At 66.7% G+C, this 19,465-nt stretch overlaps 8 non-coding genes across 8 annotated transcripts; all 8 read right to left on the bottom strand.

Moving 5' to 3' along the window:
• Nucleotides 1–1,500: 1,500 nt before the first annotated feature.
• On the bottom strand, nt 1,501–1,619 carry LOC129529809 (5S ribosomal RNA). The gene has a single exon (XR_008675353.1). It is a non-coding gene; the product is annotated as a 5S ribosomal RNA (ribosomal RNA).
• A 2,127-nt stretch (nt 1,620–3,746) lies between these two features.
• Nucleotides 3,747–3,865, bottom strand: LOC129529808 (5S ribosomal RNA). Its single transcript, XR_008675352.1, has one exon. It is a non-coding gene; the product is annotated as a 5S ribosomal RNA (ribosomal RNA).
• A 2,127-nt stretch (nt 3,866–5,992) lies between these two features.
• On the bottom strand, nt 5,993–6,111 carry LOC129529803 (5S ribosomal RNA). Its single transcript, XR_008675350.1, has one exon. It is a non-coding gene; the product is annotated as a 5S ribosomal RNA (ribosomal RNA).
• Nucleotides 6,112–8,238: 2,127 nt separating this feature from the next.
• Nucleotides 8,239–8,357, bottom strand: LOC129529826 (5S ribosomal RNA). Its single transcript, XR_008675361.1, has one exon. It is a non-coding gene; the product is annotated as a 5S ribosomal RNA (ribosomal RNA).
• A 2,129-nt stretch (nt 8,358–10,486) lies between these two features.
• On the bottom strand, nt 10,487–10,605 carry LOC129529801 (5S ribosomal RNA). The gene has a single exon (XR_008675349.1). It is a non-coding gene; the product is annotated as a 5S ribosomal RNA (ribosomal RNA).
• A 2,127-nt stretch (nt 10,606–12,732) lies between these two features.
• LOC129529799 (5S ribosomal RNA) lies at nt 12,733–12,851 on the bottom strand. Its single transcript, XR_008675348.1, has one exon. It is a non-coding gene; the product is annotated as a 5S ribosomal RNA (ribosomal RNA).
• A 2,127-nt stretch (nt 12,852–14,978) lies between these two features.
• On the bottom strand, nt 14,979–15,097 carry LOC129529796 (5S ribosomal RNA). The gene has a single exon (XR_008675347.1). It is a non-coding gene; the product is annotated as a 5S ribosomal RNA (ribosomal RNA).
• Nucleotides 15,098–17,226: 2,129 nt separating this feature from the next.
• On the bottom strand, nt 17,227–17,345 carry LOC129529792 (5S ribosomal RNA). Its single transcript, XR_008675345.1, has one exon. It is a non-coding gene; the product is annotated as a 5S ribosomal RNA (ribosomal RNA).
• Between the last annotated feature and the right edge of the window lie 2,120 nt (nt 17,346–19,465).

A 19,465-nucleotide genomic window follows, 5' to 3' on the forward strand; every position in this document is an offset into this window, starting at 1 on the left:
ACAGAAACACACACACACTGACACACACACACAGAGACACACACACACAGACACACGCACACCCACACACACGCGCACGCACACACACACGCGGCTTGAAGGAGAGCAAGGACGAGATCGATGGAGAGATAGAAACCGAGTGAGGGAGAGAGACAGCGATCGACAGAGAGAGGGGAGGGCGAGAGGGAAGGAGACAGACAGGCTGAGAAAGAGAGAGGGACAGAGAAAGAGAGAGAGAGACAGAGAGACGGAGGGAAAACGGCAGAAGTAGCGCGAGGTCCACGGGGAAACCTAGAAGAGAGAGGCGGAGGGAGCTAGAGAGCGAGAGCGATAGAGACTGAGAGAGGAAGCGCCCGGCTCCGTTAGGCAGCGCCCTCTTGAGCAGGTCGGGATAGGGTGGAGGGGGCTTGGGCTGCGCCAGAACACGGGGGCCAGGCGGTCCGTGCGAGAGGACCGACGGAGCGCTGAGACGGGCTTTTTCTTGGATGAATTGCTTGCTTTGGAGGTGGGTTTCGTAGGCTCCTGCCTTTCTTGGCACCTCCCTGTGCTCTGGGTGCCTTGCGGCGGGCCCCGAGATTTGCAGAGCGCGCCCGCCCGTTTGGCGGGAGCCGTGGCACCGGGCGGGCCCGGAGGCCTGGGTCTCTGGCGTGTCCTCGGGACTGGAGTCGTGGACACGAAGTCGGGGGCATTGGGAATCCCGGGTGCACAGGGACTGTTTTCCTGGTGGCTGGCGAAGCAATGTCCTTCCCCCGGGTAAAGCAGCCCATGCGTTCTGGAGCCGAGGTCTTGGTTGGCGTCCGTGGCACCCGCTGCCCCTGCCCGCCCCTTGCCCCGGTTTGGAAGGGTGCGACGACGGCGCCCGATGGGTGAATTGAATGGCCTGGGCGTTCCGGGAGCGGGAAGGCACCGCGAACGGACGGGACCCCGCGGCTGCGACTTTGGGGTCCGGCCCCCTGCCCTCCCAGGCTGGAGCCGGGCGCCTGGCGGGGCGGCGGCGAGGCGGAAGCGGTGGGACGCTGCTGCCCGGCGTGCAGTAGGGGCGGACCCCCAGGAGGAGGACCCCGGCTGCGGCGGGGGTGTAGGTGGGCGGTAAAGGGGGAGCAGAGTCAGGGGAGGTTGGGAAGCATGGCGACTGTAGGGGGAAGGGAGGCAGCGGGGAAGCCAAAAAAGCCTGCAGCAGGTCGTGCGGGCGCGGTGGCTCCCGCCTGTAATCCCAGCACTCTGGGAGGCAGAGGCGGGTGGATCACGAGGTCAGGAGCTCGAGACCATCCCGGCTAACAGGGTGAAACCCCGTCTCTAGGAAAAAGAGAAAAAATTAGCCGGGCGAGGTGGCGGGCGCCTGTAGGCCCAGCTACTCGGGAGGCTGAGGCCGGAGAATGGCGTGAACCCGGGAGGCGGAGCTTGCAGTGAGCCGAGATGGCGCCACTGCACTCCAGCCTGGGCGACAGAGCGAGACTCCGTCTGGAAGAAAAGGAAAGAAAAGCAGAAAGCCAAAGAAAAAGCCTACAGCACCCGGTATTCCCAGGCGGTCTCCCATCCAAGTACTAACCAGGCCCGACCCTGCTTAGCTTCCGAGATCAGACGAGATCGGGCGCGTTCAGGGTGGTATGGCCGTAGACGCCCGAGGAGGCGCCTGGCTGCCCCAAGAGCCCGGCCGGGCCGTGCCCGCCGGATTGCAGCCGTCACCGCCGGCCCGGGGCCGCGGGGCTCGGATCGGGGACCCCCGAGCCGCTGGCCCGCGGCCTTCCCCCGGCTCCCGTGCTCCCGAGGTTCCACCACATCGGGCCCGCTGGGAGCAGGGAGTGCTCCGAGGCGTCAGGGCCCAGGGCCCACCATCCTGGGACGCCCTCCGTTCCTCCGCCCTGTGGCGGACGCAGCGTTTTGGATCCCTCGCCGCACAGGGGCTCCTGCGAGGCCCCCTCTTGCCCCACCCACCCAGAGCCGTGAGTGCTGGCCAAAGGCCAACAGCCGGCCCAGCCGCGCGGGGCTTTTCTCTCACAACGCCCCCACCACGGTCGCTGGTCTCGACCAAGACCCGGCCGGGGGGCAAGAGGGCGTGGGGTGTAGCCGGTCGTGGGGTGGCCCCGTTTTGCGCCGGGCTGGCACTAGGGGCGGCGGCCTGATCTCGGGTGAGAGGGCCTGAGAGAAACCCAGACACACCCCACCACCAGCAGGAGCAAATCCACTCCCCCACACACAGACACACCCGGGCGCGCTCGCACGCGCGCTCGCGGACACACACACACACAGAAACACACACACACTGACACACACACACAGAGACACACACACACAGACACACGCACACCCACACACACGCGCACGCACACACACACGCGGCTTGAAGGAGAGCAAGGACGAGATCGATGGAGAGATAGAAACCGAGTGAGGGAGAGAGACAGCGATCGACAGAGAGAGGGGAGGGCGAGAGGGAAGGAGACAGACAGGCTGAGAAAGAGAGAGGGACAGAGAAAGAGAGAGAGAGACAGAGAGACGGAGGGAAAACGGCAGAAGTAGCGCGAGGTCCACGGGGAAACCTAGAAGAGAGAGGCGGAGGGAGCTAGAGAGCGAGAGCGATAGAGACTGAGAGAGGAAGCGCCCGGCTCCGTTAGGCAGCGCCCTCTTGAGCAGGTCGGGATAGGGTGGAGGGGGCTTGGGCTGCGCCAGAACACGGGGGCCAGGCGGTCCGTGCGAGAGGACCGACGGAGCGCTGAGACGGGCTTTTTCTTGGATGAATTGCTTGCTTTGGAGGTGGGTTTCGTAGGCTCCTGCCTTTCTTGGCACCTCCCTGTGCTCTGGGTGCCTTGCGGCGGGCCCCGAGATTTGCAGAGCGCGCCCGCCCGTTTGGCGGGAGCCGTGGCACCGGGCGGGCCCGGAGGCCTGGGTCTCTGGCGTGTCCTCGGGACTGGAGTCGTGGACACGAAGTCGGGGGCATTGGGAATCCCGGGTGCACAGGGACTGTTTTCCTGGTGGCTGGCGAAGCAATGTCCTTCCCCCGGGTAAAGCAGCCCATGCGTTCTGGAGCCGAGGTCTTGGTTGGCGTCCGTGGCACCCGCTGCCCCTGCCCGCCCCTTGCCCTGGTTTGGAAGGGTGCGACGACGGCGCCCGATGGGTGAATTGAATGGCCTGGGCGTTCCGGGAGCGGGAAGGCACCGCGAACGGACGGGACCCCGCGGCTGCGACTTTGGGGTCCGGCCCCCTGCCCTCCCAGGCTGGAGCCGGGCGCCTGGCGGGGCGGCGGCGAGGCGGAAGCGGTGGGACGCTGCTGCCCGGCGTGCAGTAGGGGCGGACCCCCAGGAGGAGGACCCCGGCTGCGGCGGGGGTGTAGGTGGGCGGTAAAGGGGGAGCAGAGTCAGGGGAGGTTGGGAAGCATGGCGACTGTAGGGGGAAGGGAGGCAGCGGGGAAGCCAAAAAAGCCTGCAGCAGGCCGTGCGGGCGCGGTGGCTCCCGCCTGTAATCCCAGCACTCTGGGAGGCAGAGGCGGGTGGATCACGAGGTCAGGAGCTCGAGACCATCCCGGCTAACAGGGTGAAACCCCGTCTCTAGGAAAAAGAGAAAAAATTAGCCGGGCGAGGTGGCGGGCGCCTGTAGGCCCAGCTACTCGGGAGGCTGAGGCCGGAGAATGGCGTGAACCCGGGAGGCGGAGCTTGCAGTGAGCCGAGATGGCGCCACTGCACTCCAGCCTGGGCGACAGAGCGAGACTCCGTCTGGAAGAAAAGGAAAGAAAAGCAGAAAGCCAAAGAAAAAGCCTACAGCACCCGGTATTCCCAGGCGGTCTCCCATCCAAGTACTAACCAGGCCCGACCCTGCTTAGCTTCCGAGATCAGACGAGATCGGGCGCGTTCAGGGTGGTATGGCCGTAGACGCCCGAGGAGGCGCCTGGCTGCCCCAAGAGCCCGGCCGGGCCGTGCCCGCCGGATTGCAGCCGTCACCGCCGGCCCGGGGCCGCGGGGCTCGGATCGGGGACCCCCGAGCCGCTGGCCCGCGGCCTTCCCCCGGCTCCCGTGCTCCCGAGGTTCCACCACATCGGGCCCGCTGGGAGCAGGGAGTGCTCCGAGGCGTCAGGGCCCAGGGCCCACCATCCTGGGACGCCCTCCGTTCCTCCGCCCTGTGGCGGACGCAGCGTTTTGGATCCCTCGCCGCACAGGGGCTCCTGCGAGGCCCCCTCTTGCCCCACCCACCCCGAGCCGTCAGTGCTGGCCAAAGGCCAACAGCCGGCCTAGCCGCGCGGTGCCTTTCTCTCACAACGCCCCCACCACGGTCGCTGGTCTCGACCAAGACCCGGCCGGGGGGCAAGAGGGCGTGGGGTGTAGCCGGTCGTGGGGTGGCCCCGTTTTGCGCCGGGCTGGCACTAGGGGCGGCGGCCTGATCTCGGGTGAGAGGGCCTGAGAGAAACCCAGACACACCCCACCACCAGCAGGAGCAAATCCACTCCCCCACACACAGACACACCCGGGCGCGCTCGCACGCGCGCTCGCGGACACACACACACACAGAAACACACACACACTGACACACACACACAGAGACACACACACACAGACACACGCACACCCACACACACGCGCACGCACACACACACGCGGCTTGAAGGAGAGCAAGGACGAGATCGATGGAGAGATAGAAACCGAGTGAGGGAGAGAGACAGCGATCGACAGAGAGAGGGGAGGGCGAGAGGGAAGGAGACAGACAGGCTGAGAAAGAGAGAGGGACAGAGAAAGAGAGAGAGAGACAGAGAGACGGAGGGAAAACGGCAGAAGTAGCGCGAGGTCCACGGGGAAACCTAGAAGAGAGAGGCGGAGGGAGCTAGAGAGCGAGAGCGATAGAGACTGAGAGAGGAAGCGCCCGGCTCCGTTAGGCAGCGCCCTCTTGAGCAGGTCGGGATAGGGTGGAGGGGGCTTGGGCTGCGCCAGAACACGGGGGCCAGGCGGTCCGTGCGAGAGGACCGACGGAGCGCTGAGACGGGCTTTTTCTTGGATGAATTGCTTGCTTTGGAGGTGGGTTTCGTAGGCTCCTGCCTTTCTTGGCACCTCCCTGTGCTCTGGGTGCCTTGCGGCGGGCCCCGAGATTTGCAGAGCGCGCCCGCCCGTTTGGCGGGAGCCGTGGCACCGGGCGGGCCCGGAGGCCTGGGTCTCTGGCGTGTCCTCGGGACTGGAGTCGTGGACACGAAGTCGGGGGCATTGGGAATCCCGGGTGCACAGGGACTGTTTTCCTGGTGGCTGGCGAAGCAATGTCCTTCCCCCGGGTAAAGCAGCCCATGCGTTCTGGAGCCGAGGTCTTGGTTGGCGTCCGTGGCACCCGCTGCCCCTGCCCGCCCCTTGCCCCGGTTTGGAAGGGTGCGACGACGGCGCCCGATGGGTGAATTGAATGGCCTGGGCGTTCCGGGAGCGGGAAGGCACCGCGAACGGACGGGACCCCGCGGCTGCGACTTTGGGGTCCGGCCCCCTGCCCTCCCAGGCTGGAGCCGGGCGCCTGGCGGGGCGGCGGCGAGGCGGAAGCGGTGGGACGCTGCTGCCCGGCGTGCAGTAGGGGCGGACCCCCAGGAGGAGGACCCCGGCTGCGGCGGGGGTGTAGGTGGGCGGTAAAGGGGGAGCAGAGTCAGGGGAGGTTGGGAAGCATGGCGACTGTAGGGGGAAGGGAGGCAGCGGGGAAGCCAAAAAAGCCTGCAGCAGGTCGTGCGGGCGCGGTGGCTCCCGCCTGTAATCCCAGCACTCTGGGAGGCAGAGGCGGGTGGATCACGAGGTCAGGAGCTCGAGACCATCCCGGCTAACAGGGTGAAACCCCGTCTCTAGGAAAAAGAGAAAAAATTAGCCGGGCGAGGTGGCGGGCGCCTGTAGGCCCAGCTACTCGGGAGGCTGAGGCCGGAGAATGGCGTGAACCCGGGAGGCGGAGCTTGCAGTGAGCCGAGATGGCGCCACTGCACTCCAGCCTGGGCGACAGAGCGAGACTCCGTCTGGAAGAAAAGGAAAGAAAAGCAGAAAGCCAAAGAAAAAGCCTACAGCACCCGGTATTCCCAGGCGGTCTCCCATCCAAGTACTAACCAGGCCCGACCCTGCTTAGCTTCCGAGATCAGACGAGATCGGGCGCGTTCAGGGTGGTATGGCCGTAGACGCCCGAGGAGGCGCCTGGCTGCCCCAAGAGCCCGGCCGGGCCGTGCCCGCCGGATTGCAGCCGTCACCGCCGGCCCGGGGCCGCGGGGCTCGGATCGGGGACCCCCGAGCCGCTGGCCCGCGGCCTTCCCCCGGCTCCCGTGCTCCCGAGGTTCCACCACATCGGGCCCGCTGGGAGCAGGGAGTGCTCCGAGGCGTCAGGGCCCAGGGCCCACCATCCTGGGACGCCCTCCGTTCCTCCGCCCTGTGGCGGACGCAGCGTTTTGGATCCCTCGCCGCACAGGGGCTCCTGCGAGGCCCCCTCTTGCCCCACCCACCCAGAGCCGTGAGTGCTGGCCAAAGGCCAACAGCCGGCCCAGCCGCGCGGGGCTTTTCTCTCACAACGCCCCCACCACAGTCGCTGGTCTCGACCAAGACCCGGCCGGGGGGCAAGAGGGCGTGGGGTGTAGCCGGTCGTGGGGTGGCCCCGTTTTGCGCCGGGCTGGCACTAGGGGCGGCGGCCTGATCTCGGGTGAGAGGGCCTGAGAGAAACCCAGACACACCCCACCACCAGCAGGAGCAAATCCACTCCCCCACACACAGACACACCCGGGCGCGCTCGCACGCGCGCTCGCGGACACACACACACACAGAAACACACACACACTGACACACACACACAGAGACACACACACACAGACACACGCACACCCACACACACGCGCACGCACACACACACGCGGCTTGAAGGAGAGCAAGGACGAGATCGATGGAGAGATAGAAACCGAGTGAGGGAGAGAGACAGCGATCGACAGAGAGAGGGGAGGGCGAGAGGGAAGGAGACAGACAGGCTGAGAAAGAGAGAGGGACAGAGAAAGAGAGAGAGAGACAGAGAGACGGAGGGAAAACGGCAGAAGTAGCGCGAGGTCCACGGGGAAACCTAGAAGAGAGAGGCGGAGGGAGCTAGAGAGCGAGAGCGATAGAGACTGAGAGAGGAAGCGCCCGGCTCCGTTAGGCAGCGCCCTCTTGAGCAGGTCGGGATAGGGTGGAGGGGGCTTGGGCTGCGCCAGAACACGGGGGCCAGGCGGTCCGTGCGAGAGGACCGACGGAGCGCTGAGACGGGCTTTTTCTTGGATGAATTGCTTGCTTTGGAGGTGGGTTTCGTAGGCTCCTGCCTTTCTTGGCACCTCCCTGTGCTCTGGGTGCCTTGCGGCGGGCCCCGAGATTTGCAGAGCGCGCCCGCCCGTTTGGCGGGAGCCGTGGCACCGGGCGGGCCCGGAGGCCTGGGTCTCTGGCGTGTCCTCGGGACTGGAGTCGTGGACACGAAGTCGGGGGCATTGGGAATCCCGGGTGCACAGGGACTGTTTTCCTGGTGGCTGGCGAAGCAATGTCCTTCCCCCGGGTAAAGCAGCCCATGCGTTCTGGAGCCGAGGTCTTGGTTGGCGTCCGTGGCACCCGCTGCCCCTGCCCGCCCCTTGCCCCGGTTTGGAAGGGTGCGACGACGGCGCCCGATGGGTGAATTGAATGGCCTGGGCGTTCCGGGAGCGGGAAGGCACCGCGAACGGACGGGACCCCGCGGCTGCGACTTTGGGGTCCGGCCCCCTGCCCTCCCAGGCTGGAGCCGGGCGCCTGGCGGGGCGGCGGCGAGGCGGAAGCGGTGGGACGCTGCTGCCCGGCGTGCAGTAGGGGCGGACCCCCAGGAGGAGGACCCCGGCTGCGGCGGGGGTGTAGGTGGGCGGTAAAGGGGGAGCAGAGTCAGGGGAGGTTGGGAAGCATGGCGACTGTAGGGGGAAGGGAGGCAGCGGGGAAGCCAAAAAAGCCTGCAGCAGGCCGTGCGGGCGCGGTGGCTCCCGCCTGTAATCCCAGCACTCTGGGAGGCAGAGGCGGGTGGATCACGAGGTCAGGAGCTCGAGACCATCCCGGCTAACAGGGTGAAACCCCGTCTCTAGGAAAAAGAGAAAAAATTAGCCGGGCGAGGTGGCGGGCGCCTGTAGGCCCAGCTACTCGGGAGGCTGAGGCCGGAGAATGGCGTGAACCCGGGAGGCGGAGCTTGCAGTGAGCCGAGATGGCGCCACTGCACTCCAGCCTGGGCGACAGAGCGAGACTCCGTCTGGAAGAAAAGGAAAGAAAAGCAGAAAGCCAAAGAAAAAGCCTACAGCACCCGGTATTCCCAGGCGGTCTCCCATCCAAGTACTAACCAGGCCCGACCCTGCTTAGCTTCCGAGATCAGACGAGATCGGGCGCGTTCAGGGTGGTATGGCCGTAGACGCCCGAGGAGGCGCCTGGCTGCCCCAAGAGCCCGGCCGGGCCGTGCCCGCCGGATTGCAGCCGTCACCGCCGGCCCGGGGCCGCGGGGCTCGGATCGGGGACCCCCGAGCCGCTGGCCCGCGGCCTTCCCCCGGCTCCCGTGCTCCCGAGGTTCCACCACATCGGGCCCGCTGGGAGCAGGGAGTGCTCCGAGGCGTCAGGGCCCAGGGCCCACCATCCTGGGACGCCCTCCGTTCCTCCGCCCTGTGGCGGACGCAGCGTTTTGGATCCCTCGCCGCACAGGGGCTCCTGCGAGGCCCCCTCTTGCCCCACCCACCCAGAGCCGTGAGTGCTGGCCAAAGGCCAACAGCCGGCCTAGCCGCGCGGTGCCTTTCTCTCACAACGCCCCCACCACGGTCGCTGGTCTCGACCAAGACCCGGCCGGGGGGCAAGAGGGCGTGGGGTGTAGCCGGTCGTGGGGTGGCCCCGTTTTGCGCCGGGCTGGCACTAGGGGCGGCGGCCTGATCTCGGGTGAGAGGGCCTGAGAGAAACCCAGACACACCCCACCACCAGCAGGAGCAAATCCACTCCCCCACACACAGACACACCCGGGCGCGCTCGCACGCGCGCTCACGGACACACACACACACAGAAACACACACACACTGACACACACACACACAGAGACACACACACACAGACACACGCACACCCACACACACGCGCACGCACACACACACGCGGCTTGAAGGAGAGCAAGGACGAGATCGATGGAGAGATAGAAACCGAGTGAGGGAGAGAGACAGCGATCGACAGAGAGAGGGGAGGGCGAGAGGGAAGGAGACAGACAGGCTGAGAAAGAGAGAGGGACAGAGAAAGAGAGAGAGAGACAGAGAGACGGAGGGAAAACGGCAGAAGTAGCGCGAGGTCCACGGGGAAACCTAGAAGAGAGAGGCGGAGGGAGCTAGAGAGCGAGAGCGATAGAGACTGAGAGAGGAAGCGTCCGGCTCCGTTAGGCAGCGCCCTCTTGAGCAGGTCGGGATAGGGTGGAGGGGGCTTGGGCTGCGCCAGAACACGGGGGCCAGGCGGTCCGTGCGAGAGGACCGACGGAGCGCTGAGACGGGCTTTTTCTTGGATGAATTGCTTGCTTTGGAGGTGGGTTTCGTAGGCTCCTGCCTTTCTTGGCACCTCCCTGTGCTCTGGGTGCCTTGCGGCGGGCCCCGAGATTTGCAGAGCGCGCCCGCCCGTTTGGCGGGAGCCGTGGCACCGGGCGGGCCCGGAGGCCTGGGTCTCTGGCGTGTCCTCGGGACTGGAGTCGTGGACACGAAGTCGGGGGCATTGGGAATCCCGGGTGCACAGGGACTGTTTTCCTGGTGGCTGGCGAAGCAATGTCCTTCCCCCAGGTAAAGCAGCCCATGCGTTCTGGAGCCGAGGTCTTGGTTGGCGTCCGTGGCACCCGCTGCCCCTGCCCGCCCCTTGCCCCGGTTTGGAAGGGTGCGACGACGGCGCCCGATGGGTGAATTGAATGGCCTGGGCGTTCCGGGAGCGGGAAGGCACCGCGAACGGACGGGACCCCGCGGCTGCGACTTTGGGGTCCGGCCCCCTGCCCTCCCAGGCTGGAGCCGGGCGCCTGGCGGGGCGGCGGCGAGGCGGAAGCGGTGGGACGCTGCTGCCCGGCGTGCAGTAGGGGCGGACCCCCAGGAGGAGGACCCCGGCTGCGGCGGGGGTGTAGGTGGGCGGTAAAGGGGGAGCAGAGTCAGGGGAGGTTGGGAAGCATGGCGACTGTAGGGGGAAGGGAGGCAGCGGGGAAGCCAAAAAAGCCTGCAGCAGGCCGTGCGGGCGCGGTGGCTCCCGCCTGTAATCCCAGCACTCTGGGAGGCAGAGGCGGGTGGATCACGAGGTCAGGAGCTCGAGACCATCCCGGCTAACAGGGTGAAACCCCGTCTCTAGGAAAAAGAGAAAAAATTAGCCGGGCGAGGTGGCGGGCGCCTGTAGGCCCAGCTACTCGGGAGGCTGAGGCCGGAGAATGGCGTGAACCCGGGAGGCGGAGCTTGCAGTGAGCCGAGATGGCGCCACTGCACTCCAGCCTGGGCGACAGAGCGAGACTCCGTCTGGAAGAAAAGGAAAGAAAAGCAGAAAGCCAAAGAAAAAGCCTACAGCACCCGGTATTCCCAGGCGGTCTCCCATCCAAGTACTAACCAGGCCCGACCCTGCTTAGCTTCCGAGATCAGACGAGATCGGGCGCGTTCAGGGTGGTATGGCCGTAGACGCCCGAGGAGGCGCCTGGCTGCCCCAAGAGCCCGGCCGGGCCGTGCCCGCCGGATTGCAGCCGTCACCGCCGGCCCGGGGCCGCGGGGCTCGGATCGGGGACCCCCGAGCTGCTGGCCCGCGGCCTTCCCCCGGCTCCTGTGCTCCCGAGGTTCCACCACATCGGGCCCGCTGGGAGCAGGGAGTGCTCCGAGGCGTCAGGGCCCAGGGCCCACCATCCTGGGACGCCCTCCGTTCCTCCGCCCTGTGGCGGACGCAGCGTTTTGGATCCCTCGCCGCACAGGGGCTCCTGCGAGGCCCCCTCTTGCCCCACCCACCCAGAGCCGTCAGTGCTGGCCAAAGGCCTACAGCCGGCCTAGCCGCGCGGTGCCTTTCTCTCACAACGCCCCCACCACGGTCGCTGGTCTCGACCAAGACCCGGCCGGGGGGCAAGAGGGCGTGGGGTGTAGCCGGTCGTGGGGTGGCCCCGTTTTGCGCCGGGCTGGCACTAGGGGCGGCGGCCTGATCTCGGGTGAGAGGGCCTGAGAGAAACCCAGACACACCCCACCACCAGCAGGAGCAAATCCACTCCCCCACACACAGACACACCCGGGCGCGCTCGCACGCGCGCTCGCGGACACACACACACACAGAAACACACACACACTGACACACACACACAGAGACACACACACACAGACACACGCACACCCACACACACGCGCACGCACACACACACGCGGCTTGAAGGAGAGCAAGGACGAGATCGATGGAGAGATAGAAACCGAGTGAGGGAGAGAGACAGCGATCGACAGAGAGAGGGGAGGGCGAGAGGGAAGGAGACAGACAGGCTGAGAAAGAGAGAGGGACAGAGAAAGAGAGAGAGAGACAGAGAGACGGAGGGAAAACGGCAGAAGTAGCGCGAGGTCCACGGGGAAACCTAGAAGAGAGAGGCGGAGGGAGCTAGAGAGCGAGAGCGATAGAGACTGAGAGAGGAAGCGCCCGGCTCCGTTAGGCAGCGCCCTCTTGAGCAGGTCGGGATAGGGTGGAGGGGGCTTGGGCTGCGCCAGAACACGGGGGCCAGGCGGTCCGTGCGAGAGGACCGACGGAGCGCTGAGACGGGCTTTTTCTTGGATGAATTGCTTGCTTTGGAGGTGGGTTTCGTAGGCTCCTGCCTTTCTTGGCACCTCCCTGTGCTCTGGGTGCCTTGCGGCGGGCCCCGAGATTTGCAGAGCGCGCCCGCCCGTTTGGCGGGAGCCGTGGCACCGGGCGGGCCCGGAGGCCTGGGTCTCTGGCGTGTCCTCGGGACTGGAGTCGTGGACACGAAGTCGGGGGCATTGGGAATCCCGGGTGCACAGGGACTGTTTTCCTGGTGGCTGGCGAAGCAATGTCCTTCCCCCGGGTAAAGCAGCCCATGCGTTCTGGAGCCGAGGTCTTGGTTGGCGTCCGTGGCACCCGCTGCCCCTGCCCGCCCCTTGCCCCGGTTTGGAAGGGTGCGACGACGGCGCCCGATGGGTGAATTGAATGGCCTGGGCGTTCCGGGAGCGGGAAGGCACCGCGAACGGACGGGACCCCGCGGCTGCGACTTTGGGGTCCGGCCCCCTGCCCTCCCAGGCTGGAGCCGGGCGCCTGGCGGGGCGGCGGCGAGGCGGAAGCGGTGGGACGCTGCTGCCCGGCGTGCAGTAGGGGCGGACCCCCAGGAGGAGGACCCCGGCTGCGGCGGGGGTGTAGGTGGGCGGTAAAGGGGGAGCAGAGTCAGGGGAGGTTGGGAAGCATGGCGACTGTAGGGGGAAGGGAGGCAGCGGGGAAGCCAAAAAAGCCTGCAGCAGGCCGTGCGGGCGCGGTGGCTCCCGCCTGTAATCCCAGCACTCTGGGAGGCAGAGGCGGGTGGATCACGAGGTCAGGAGCTCGAGACCATCCCGGCTAACAGGGTGAAACCCCGTCTCTAGGAAAAAGAGAAAAAATTAGCCGGGCGAGGTGGCGGGCGCCTGTAGGCCCAGCTACTCGGGAGGCTGAGGCCGGAGAATGGCGTGAACCCGGGAGGCGGAGCTTGCAGTGAGCCGAGATGGCGCCACTGCACTCCAGCCTGGGCGACAGAGCGAGACTCCGTCTGGAAGAAAAGGAAAGAAAAGCAGAAAGCCAAAGAAAAAGCCTACAGCACCCGGTATTCCCAGGCGGTCTCCCATCCAAGTACTAACCAGGCCCGACCCTGCTTAGCTTCCGAGATCAGACGAGATCGGGCGCGTTCAGGGTGGTATGGCCGTAGACGCCCGAGGAGGCGCCTGGCTGCCCCAAGAGCCCGGCCGGGCCGTGCCCGCCGGATTGCAGCCGTCACCGCCGGCCCGGGGCCGCGGGGCTCGGATCGGGGACCCCCGAGCTGCTGGCCCGCGGCCTTCCCCCGGCTCCTGTGCTCCCGAGGTTCCACCACATCGGGCCCGCTGGGAGCAGGGAGTGCTCCGAGGCGTCAGGGCCCAGGGCCCACCATCCTGGGACGCCCTCCGTTCCTCCGCCCTGTGGCGGACGCAGCGTTTTGGATCCCTCGCCGCACAGGGGCTCCTGCGAGGCCCCCTCTTGCCCCACCCACCCAGAGCCGTCAGTGCTGGCCAAAGGCCTACAGCCGGCCTAGCCGCGCGGTGCCTTTCTCTCACAACGCCCCCACCACGGTCGCTGGTCTCGACCAAGACCCGGCCGGGGGGCAAGAGGGCGTGGGGTGTAGCCGGTCGTGGGGTGGCCCCGTTTTGCGCCGGGCTGGCACTAGGGGCGGCGGCCTGATCTCGGGTGAGAGGGCCTGAGAGAAACCCAGACACACCCCACCACCAGCAGGAGCAAATCCACTCCCCCACACACAGACACACCCGGGCGCGCTCGCACGCGCGCTCGCGGACACACACACACACAGAAACACACACACACTGACACACACACACAGAGACACACACACACAGACACACGCACACCCACACACACGCGCACGCACACACACACGCGGCTTGAAGGAGAGCAAGGACGAGATCGATGGAGAGATAGAAACCGAGTGAGGGAGAGAGACAGCGATCGACAGAGAGAGGGGAGGGCGAGAGGGAAGGAGACAGACAGGCTGAGAAAGAGAGAGGGACAGAGAAAGAGAGAGAGAGACAGAGAGACGGAGGGAAAACGGCAGAAGTAGCGCGAGGTCCACGGGGAAACCTAGAAGAGAGAGGCGGAGGGAGCTAGAGAGCGAGAGCGATAGAGACTGAGAGAGGAAGCGCCCGGCTCCGTTAGGCAGCGCCCTCTTGAGCAGGTCGGGATAGGGTGGAGGGGGCTTGGGCTGCGCCAGAACACGGGGGCCAGGCGGTCCGTGCGAGAGGACCGACGGAGCGCTGAGACGGGCTTTTTCTTGGATGAATTGCTTGCTTTGGAGGTGGGTTTCGTAGGCTCCTGCCTTTCTTGGCACCTCCCTGTGCTCTGGGTGCCTTGCGGCGGGCCCCGAGATTTGCAGAGCGCGCCCGCCCGTTTGGCGGGAGCCGTGGCACCGGGCGGGCCCGGAGGCCTGGGTCTCTGGCGTGTCCTCGGGACTGGAGTCGTGGACACGAAGTCGGGGGCATTGGGAATCCCGGGTGCACAGGGACTGTTTTCCTGGTGGCTGGCGAAGCAATGTCCTTCCCCCGGGTAAAGCAGCCCATGCGTTCTGGAGCCGAGGTCTTGGTTGGCGTCCGTGGCACCCGCTGCCCCTGCCCGCCCCTTGCCCCGGTTTGGAAGGGTGCGACGACGGCGCCCGATGGGTGAATTGAATGGCCTGGGCGTTCCGGGAGCGGGAAGGCACCGCGAACGGACGGGACCCCGCGGCTGCGACTTTGGGGTCCGGCCCCCTGCCCTCCCAGGCTGGAGCCGGGCGCCTGGCGGGGCGGCGGCGAGGCGGAAGCGGTGGGACGCTGCTGCCCGGCGTGCAGTAGGGGCGGACCCCCAGGAGGAGGACCCCGGCTGCGGCGGGGGTGTAGGTGGGCGGTAAAGGGGGAGCAGAGTCAGGGGAGGTTGGGAAGCATGGCGACTGTAGGGGGAAGGGAGGCAGCGGGGAAGCCAAAAAAGCCTGCAGCAGGTCGTGCGGGCGCGGTGGCTCCCGCCTGTAATCCCAGCACTCTGGGAGGCAGAGGCGGGTGGATCACGAGGTCAGGAGCTCGAGACCATCCCGGCTAACAGGGTGAAACCCCGTCTCTAGGAAAAAGAGAAAAAATTAGCCGGGCGAGGTGGCGGGCGCCTGTAGGCCCAGCTACTCGGGAGGCTGAGGCCGGAGAATGGCGTGAACCCGGGAGGCGGAGCTTGCAGTGAGCCGAGATGGCGCCACTGCACTCCAGCCTGGGCGACAGAGCGAGACTCCGTCTGGAAGAAAAGGAAAGAAAAGCAGAAAGCCAAAGAAAAAGCCTACAGCACCCGGTATTCCCAGGCGGTCTCCCATCCAAGTACTAACCAGGCCCGACCCTGCTTAGCTTCCGAGATCAGACGAGATCGGGCGCGTTCAGGGTGGTATGGCCGTAGACGCCCGAGGAGGCGCCTGGCTGCCCCAAGAGCCCGGCCGGGCCGTGCCCGCCGGATTGCAGCCGTCACCGCCGGCCCGGGGCCGCGGGGCTCGGATCGGGGACCCCCGAGCCGCTGGCCCGCGGCCTTCCCCCGGCTCCCGTGCTCCCGAGGTTCCACCACATCGGGCCCGCTGGGAGCAGGGAGTGCTCCGAGGCGTCAGGGCCCAGGGCCCACCATCCTGGGACGCCCTCCGTTCCTCCGCCCTGTGGCGGACGCAGCGTTTTGGATCCCTCGCCGCACAGGGGCTCCTGCGAGGCCCCCTCTTGCCCCACCCACCCAGAGCCGTGAGTGCTGGCCAAAGGCCAACAGCCGGCCTAGCCGCGCGGTGCCTTTCTCTCACAACGCCCCCACCACGGTCGCTGGTCTCGACCAAGACCCGGCCGGGGGGCAAGAGGGCGTGGGTTGTAGCCTGTCGTGGGGTGGCCCCGTTTTGCGCCGGGCTGGCACTAGGGGCGGCGGCCTGATCTCGGGTGAGAGGGCCTGAGAGAAACCCAGACACACCCCACCACCAGCAGGAGCAAATCCACTCCCCCACACACAGACACACCCGGGCGCGCTCGCACGCGCGCTCGCGGACACACACACACACAGAAACACACACACACTGACACACACACACACAGAGACACACACACACAGACACACGCACACCCACACACACGCGCACGCACACACACACGCGGCTTGAAGGAGAGCAAGGACGAGATCGATGGAGAGATAGAAACCGAGTGAGGGAGAGAGACAGCGATCGACAGAGAGAGGGGAGGGCGAGAGGGAAGGAGACAGACAGGCTGAGAAAGAGAGAGGGACAGAGAAAGAGAGAGAGAGACAGAGAGACGGAGGGAAAACGGCAGAAGTAGCGCGAGGTCCACGGGGAAACCTAGAAGAGAGAGGCGGAGGGAGCTAGAGAGCGAGAGCGATAGAGACTGAGAGAGGAAGCGCCCGGCTCCGTTAGGCAGCGCCCTCTTGAGCAGGTCGGGATAGGGTGGAGGGGGCTTGGGCTGCGCCAGAACACGGGGGCCAGGCGGTCCGTGCGAGAGGACCGACGGAGCGCTGAGACGGGCTTTTTCTTGGATGAATTGCTTGCTTTGGAGGTGGGTTTCGTAGGCTCCTGCCTTTCTTGGCACCTCCCTGTGCTCTGGGTGCCTTGCGGCGGGCCCCGAGATTTGCAGAGCGCGCCCGCCCGTTTGGCGGGAGCCGTGGCACCGGGCGGGCCCGGAGGCCTGGGTCTCTGGCGTGTCCTCGGGACTGGAGTCGTGGACACGAAGTCGGGGGCATTGGGAATCCCGGGTGCACAGGGACTGTTTTCCTGGTGGCTGGCGAAGCAATGTCCTTCCCCCGGGTAAAGCAGCCCATGCGTTATGGAGCCGAGGTCTTGGTTGGCGTCCGTGGCACCCGCTGCCCCTGCCCGCCCCTTGCCCCGGTTTGGAAGGGTGCGACGACGGCGCCCGATGGGTGAATTGAATGGCCTGGGCGTTCCGGGAGCGGGAAGGCACCGCGAACGGACGGGACCCCGCGGCTGCGACTTTGGGGTCCGGCCCCCTGCCCTCCCAGGCTGGAGCCGGGCGCCTGGCGGGGCGGCGGCGAGGCGGAAGCGGTGGGACGCTGCTGCCCGGCGTGCAGTAGGGGCGGACCCCCAGGAGGAGGACCCCGGCTGCGGCGGGGGTGTAGGTGGGCGGTAAAGGGGGAGCAGAGTCAGGGGAGGTTGGGAAGCATGGCGACTGTAGGGGGAAGGGAGGCAGCGGGGAAGCCAAAAAAGCCTGCAGCAGGCCGTGCGGGCGCGGTGGCTCCCGCCTGTAATCCCAGCACTCTGGGAGGCAGAGGCGGGTGGATCACGAGGTCAGGAGCTCGAGACCATCCCGGCTAACAGGGTGAAACCCCGTCTCTAGGAAAAAGAGAAAAAATTAGCCGGGCGAGGTGGCGGGCGCCTGTAGGCCCAGCTACTCGGGAGGCTGAGGCCGGAGAATGGCGTGAACCCGGGAGGCGGAGCTTGCAGTGAGCCGAGATGGCGCCACTGCACTCCAGCCTGGGCGACAGAGCGAGACTCCGTCTGGAAGAAAAGGAAAGAAAAGCAGAAAGCCAAAGAAAAAGCCTACAGCACCCGGTATTCCCAGGCGGTCTCCCATCCAAGTACTAACCAGGCCCGACCCTGCTTAGCTTCCGAGATCAGACGAGATCGGGCGCGTTCAGGGTGGTATGGCCGTAGACGCCCGAGGAGGCGCCTGGCTGCCCCAAGAGCCCGGCCGGGCCGTGCCCGCCGGATTGCAGCCGTCACCGCCGGCCCGGGGCCGCGGGGCTCGGATCGGGGACCCCCGAGCCGCTGGCCCGCGGCCTTCCCCCGGCTCCCGTGCTCCCGAGGTTCCACCACATCGGGCCCGCTGGGAGCAGGGAGTGCTCCGAGGCGTCAGGGCCCAGGGCCCACCATCCTGGGACGCCCTCCGTTCCTCCGCCCTGTGGCGGACGCAGCGTTTTGGATCCCTCGCCGCACAGGGGCTCCTGCGAGGCCCCCTCTTGCCCCACCCACCCAGAGCCGTCAGTGCTGGCCAAAGGCCTACAGCCGGCCTAGCCGCGCGGTGCCTTTCTCTCACAACGCCCCCACCACGGTCGCTGGTCTCGACCAAGACCCGGCCGGGGGGCAAGAGGGCGTGGGGTGTAGCCGGTCGTGGGGTGGCCCCGTTTTGCGCCGGGCTGGCACTAGGGGCGGCGGCCTGATCTCGGGTGAGAGGGCCTGAGAGAAACCCAGACACACCCCACCACCAGCAGGAGCAAATCCACTCCCCCACACACAGACACACCCGGGCGCGCTCGCACGCGCGCTCGCGGACACACACACACACAGAAACACACACACACTGACACACACACACACAGAGACACACACACACAGACACACGCACACCCACACACACGCGCACGCACACACACACGCGGCTTGAAGGAGAGCAAGGACGAGATCGATGGAGAGATAGAAACCGAGTGAGGGAGAGAGACAGCGATCGACAGAGAGAGGGGAGGGCGAGAGGGAAGGAGACAGACAGGCTGAGAAAGAGAGAGGGACAGAGAAAGAGAGAGAGAGACAGAGAGACGGAGGGAAAACGGCAGAAGTAGCGCGAGGTCCACGGGGAAACCTAGAAGAGAGAGGCAGAGGGAGCTAGAGAGCGAGAGCGATAGAGACTGAGAGAGGAAGCGCCCGGCTCCGTTAGGCAGCGCCCTCTTGAGCAGGTCGGGATAGGGTGGAGGGGGCTTGGGCTGCGCCAGAACACGGGGGCCAGGCGGTCCGTGCGAGAGGACCGACGGAGCGCTGAGACGGGCTTTTTCTTGGATGAATTGCTTGCTTTGGAGGTGGGTTTCGTAGGCTCCTGCCTTTCTTGGCACCTCCCTGTGCTCTGGGTGCCTTGCGGCGGGCCCCGAGATTTGCAGAGCGCGCCCGCCCGTTTGGCGGGAGCCGTGGCACCGGGCGGGCCCGGAGGCCTGGGTCTCTGGCGTGTCCTCGGGACTGGAGTCGTGGACACGAAGTCGGGGGCATTGGGAATCCCGGGTGCACAGGGACTGTTTTCCTGGTGGCTGGCGAAGCAATGTCCTTCCCCCGGGTAAAGCAGCCCATGCGTTCTGGAGCCGAGGTCTTGGTTGGCGTCCGTGGCACCCGCTGCCCCTGCCCGCCCCTTGCCCCGGTTTGGAAGGGTGCAACGACGGCGCCCGATGGGTGAATTGAATGGCCTGGGCGTTCCGGGAGCGGGAAGGCACCGCGAACGGACGGGACCCCGCGGCTGCGACTTTGGGGTCCGGCCCCCTGCCCTCCCAGGCTGGAGCCGGGCGCCTGGCGGGGCGGCGGCGAGGCGGAAGCGGTGGGACGCTGCTGCCCGGCGTGCAGTAGGGGCGGACCCCCAGGAGGAGGACCCCGGCTGCGGCGGGGGTGTAGGTGGGCGGTAAAGGGGGAGCAGAGTCAGGGGAGGTTGGGAAGCATGGCGACTGTAGGGGGAAGGGAGGCAGCGGGGAAGCCAAAAAAGCCTGCAGCAGGCCGTGCGGGCGCGGTGGCTCCCGCCTGTAATCCCAGCACTCTGGGAGGCAGAGGCGGGTGGATCACGAGGTCAGGAGCTCGAGACCATCCCGGCTAACAGGGTGAAACCCCGTCTCTAGGAAAAAGAGAAAAAATTAGCCGGGCGAGGTGGCGGGCGCCTGTAGGCCCAGCTACTCGGGAGGCTGAGGCCGGAGAATGGCGTGAACCCGGGAGGCGGAGCTTGCAGTGAGCCGAGATGGCGCCACTGCACTCCAGCCTGGGCGACAGAGCGAGACTCCGTCTGGAAGAAAAGGAAAGAAAAGCAGAAAGC

The sequence above is a fragment of the Gorilla gorilla genome, chromosome 1 (assembly GCF_029281585.2).
Source record: "Gorilla gorilla gorilla isolate KB3781 chromosome 1, NHGRI_mGorGor1-v2.1_pri, whole genome shotgun sequence".
NCBI lineage: Eukaryota > Metazoa > Chordata > Mammalia > Primates > Hominidae > Gorilla > Gorilla gorilla.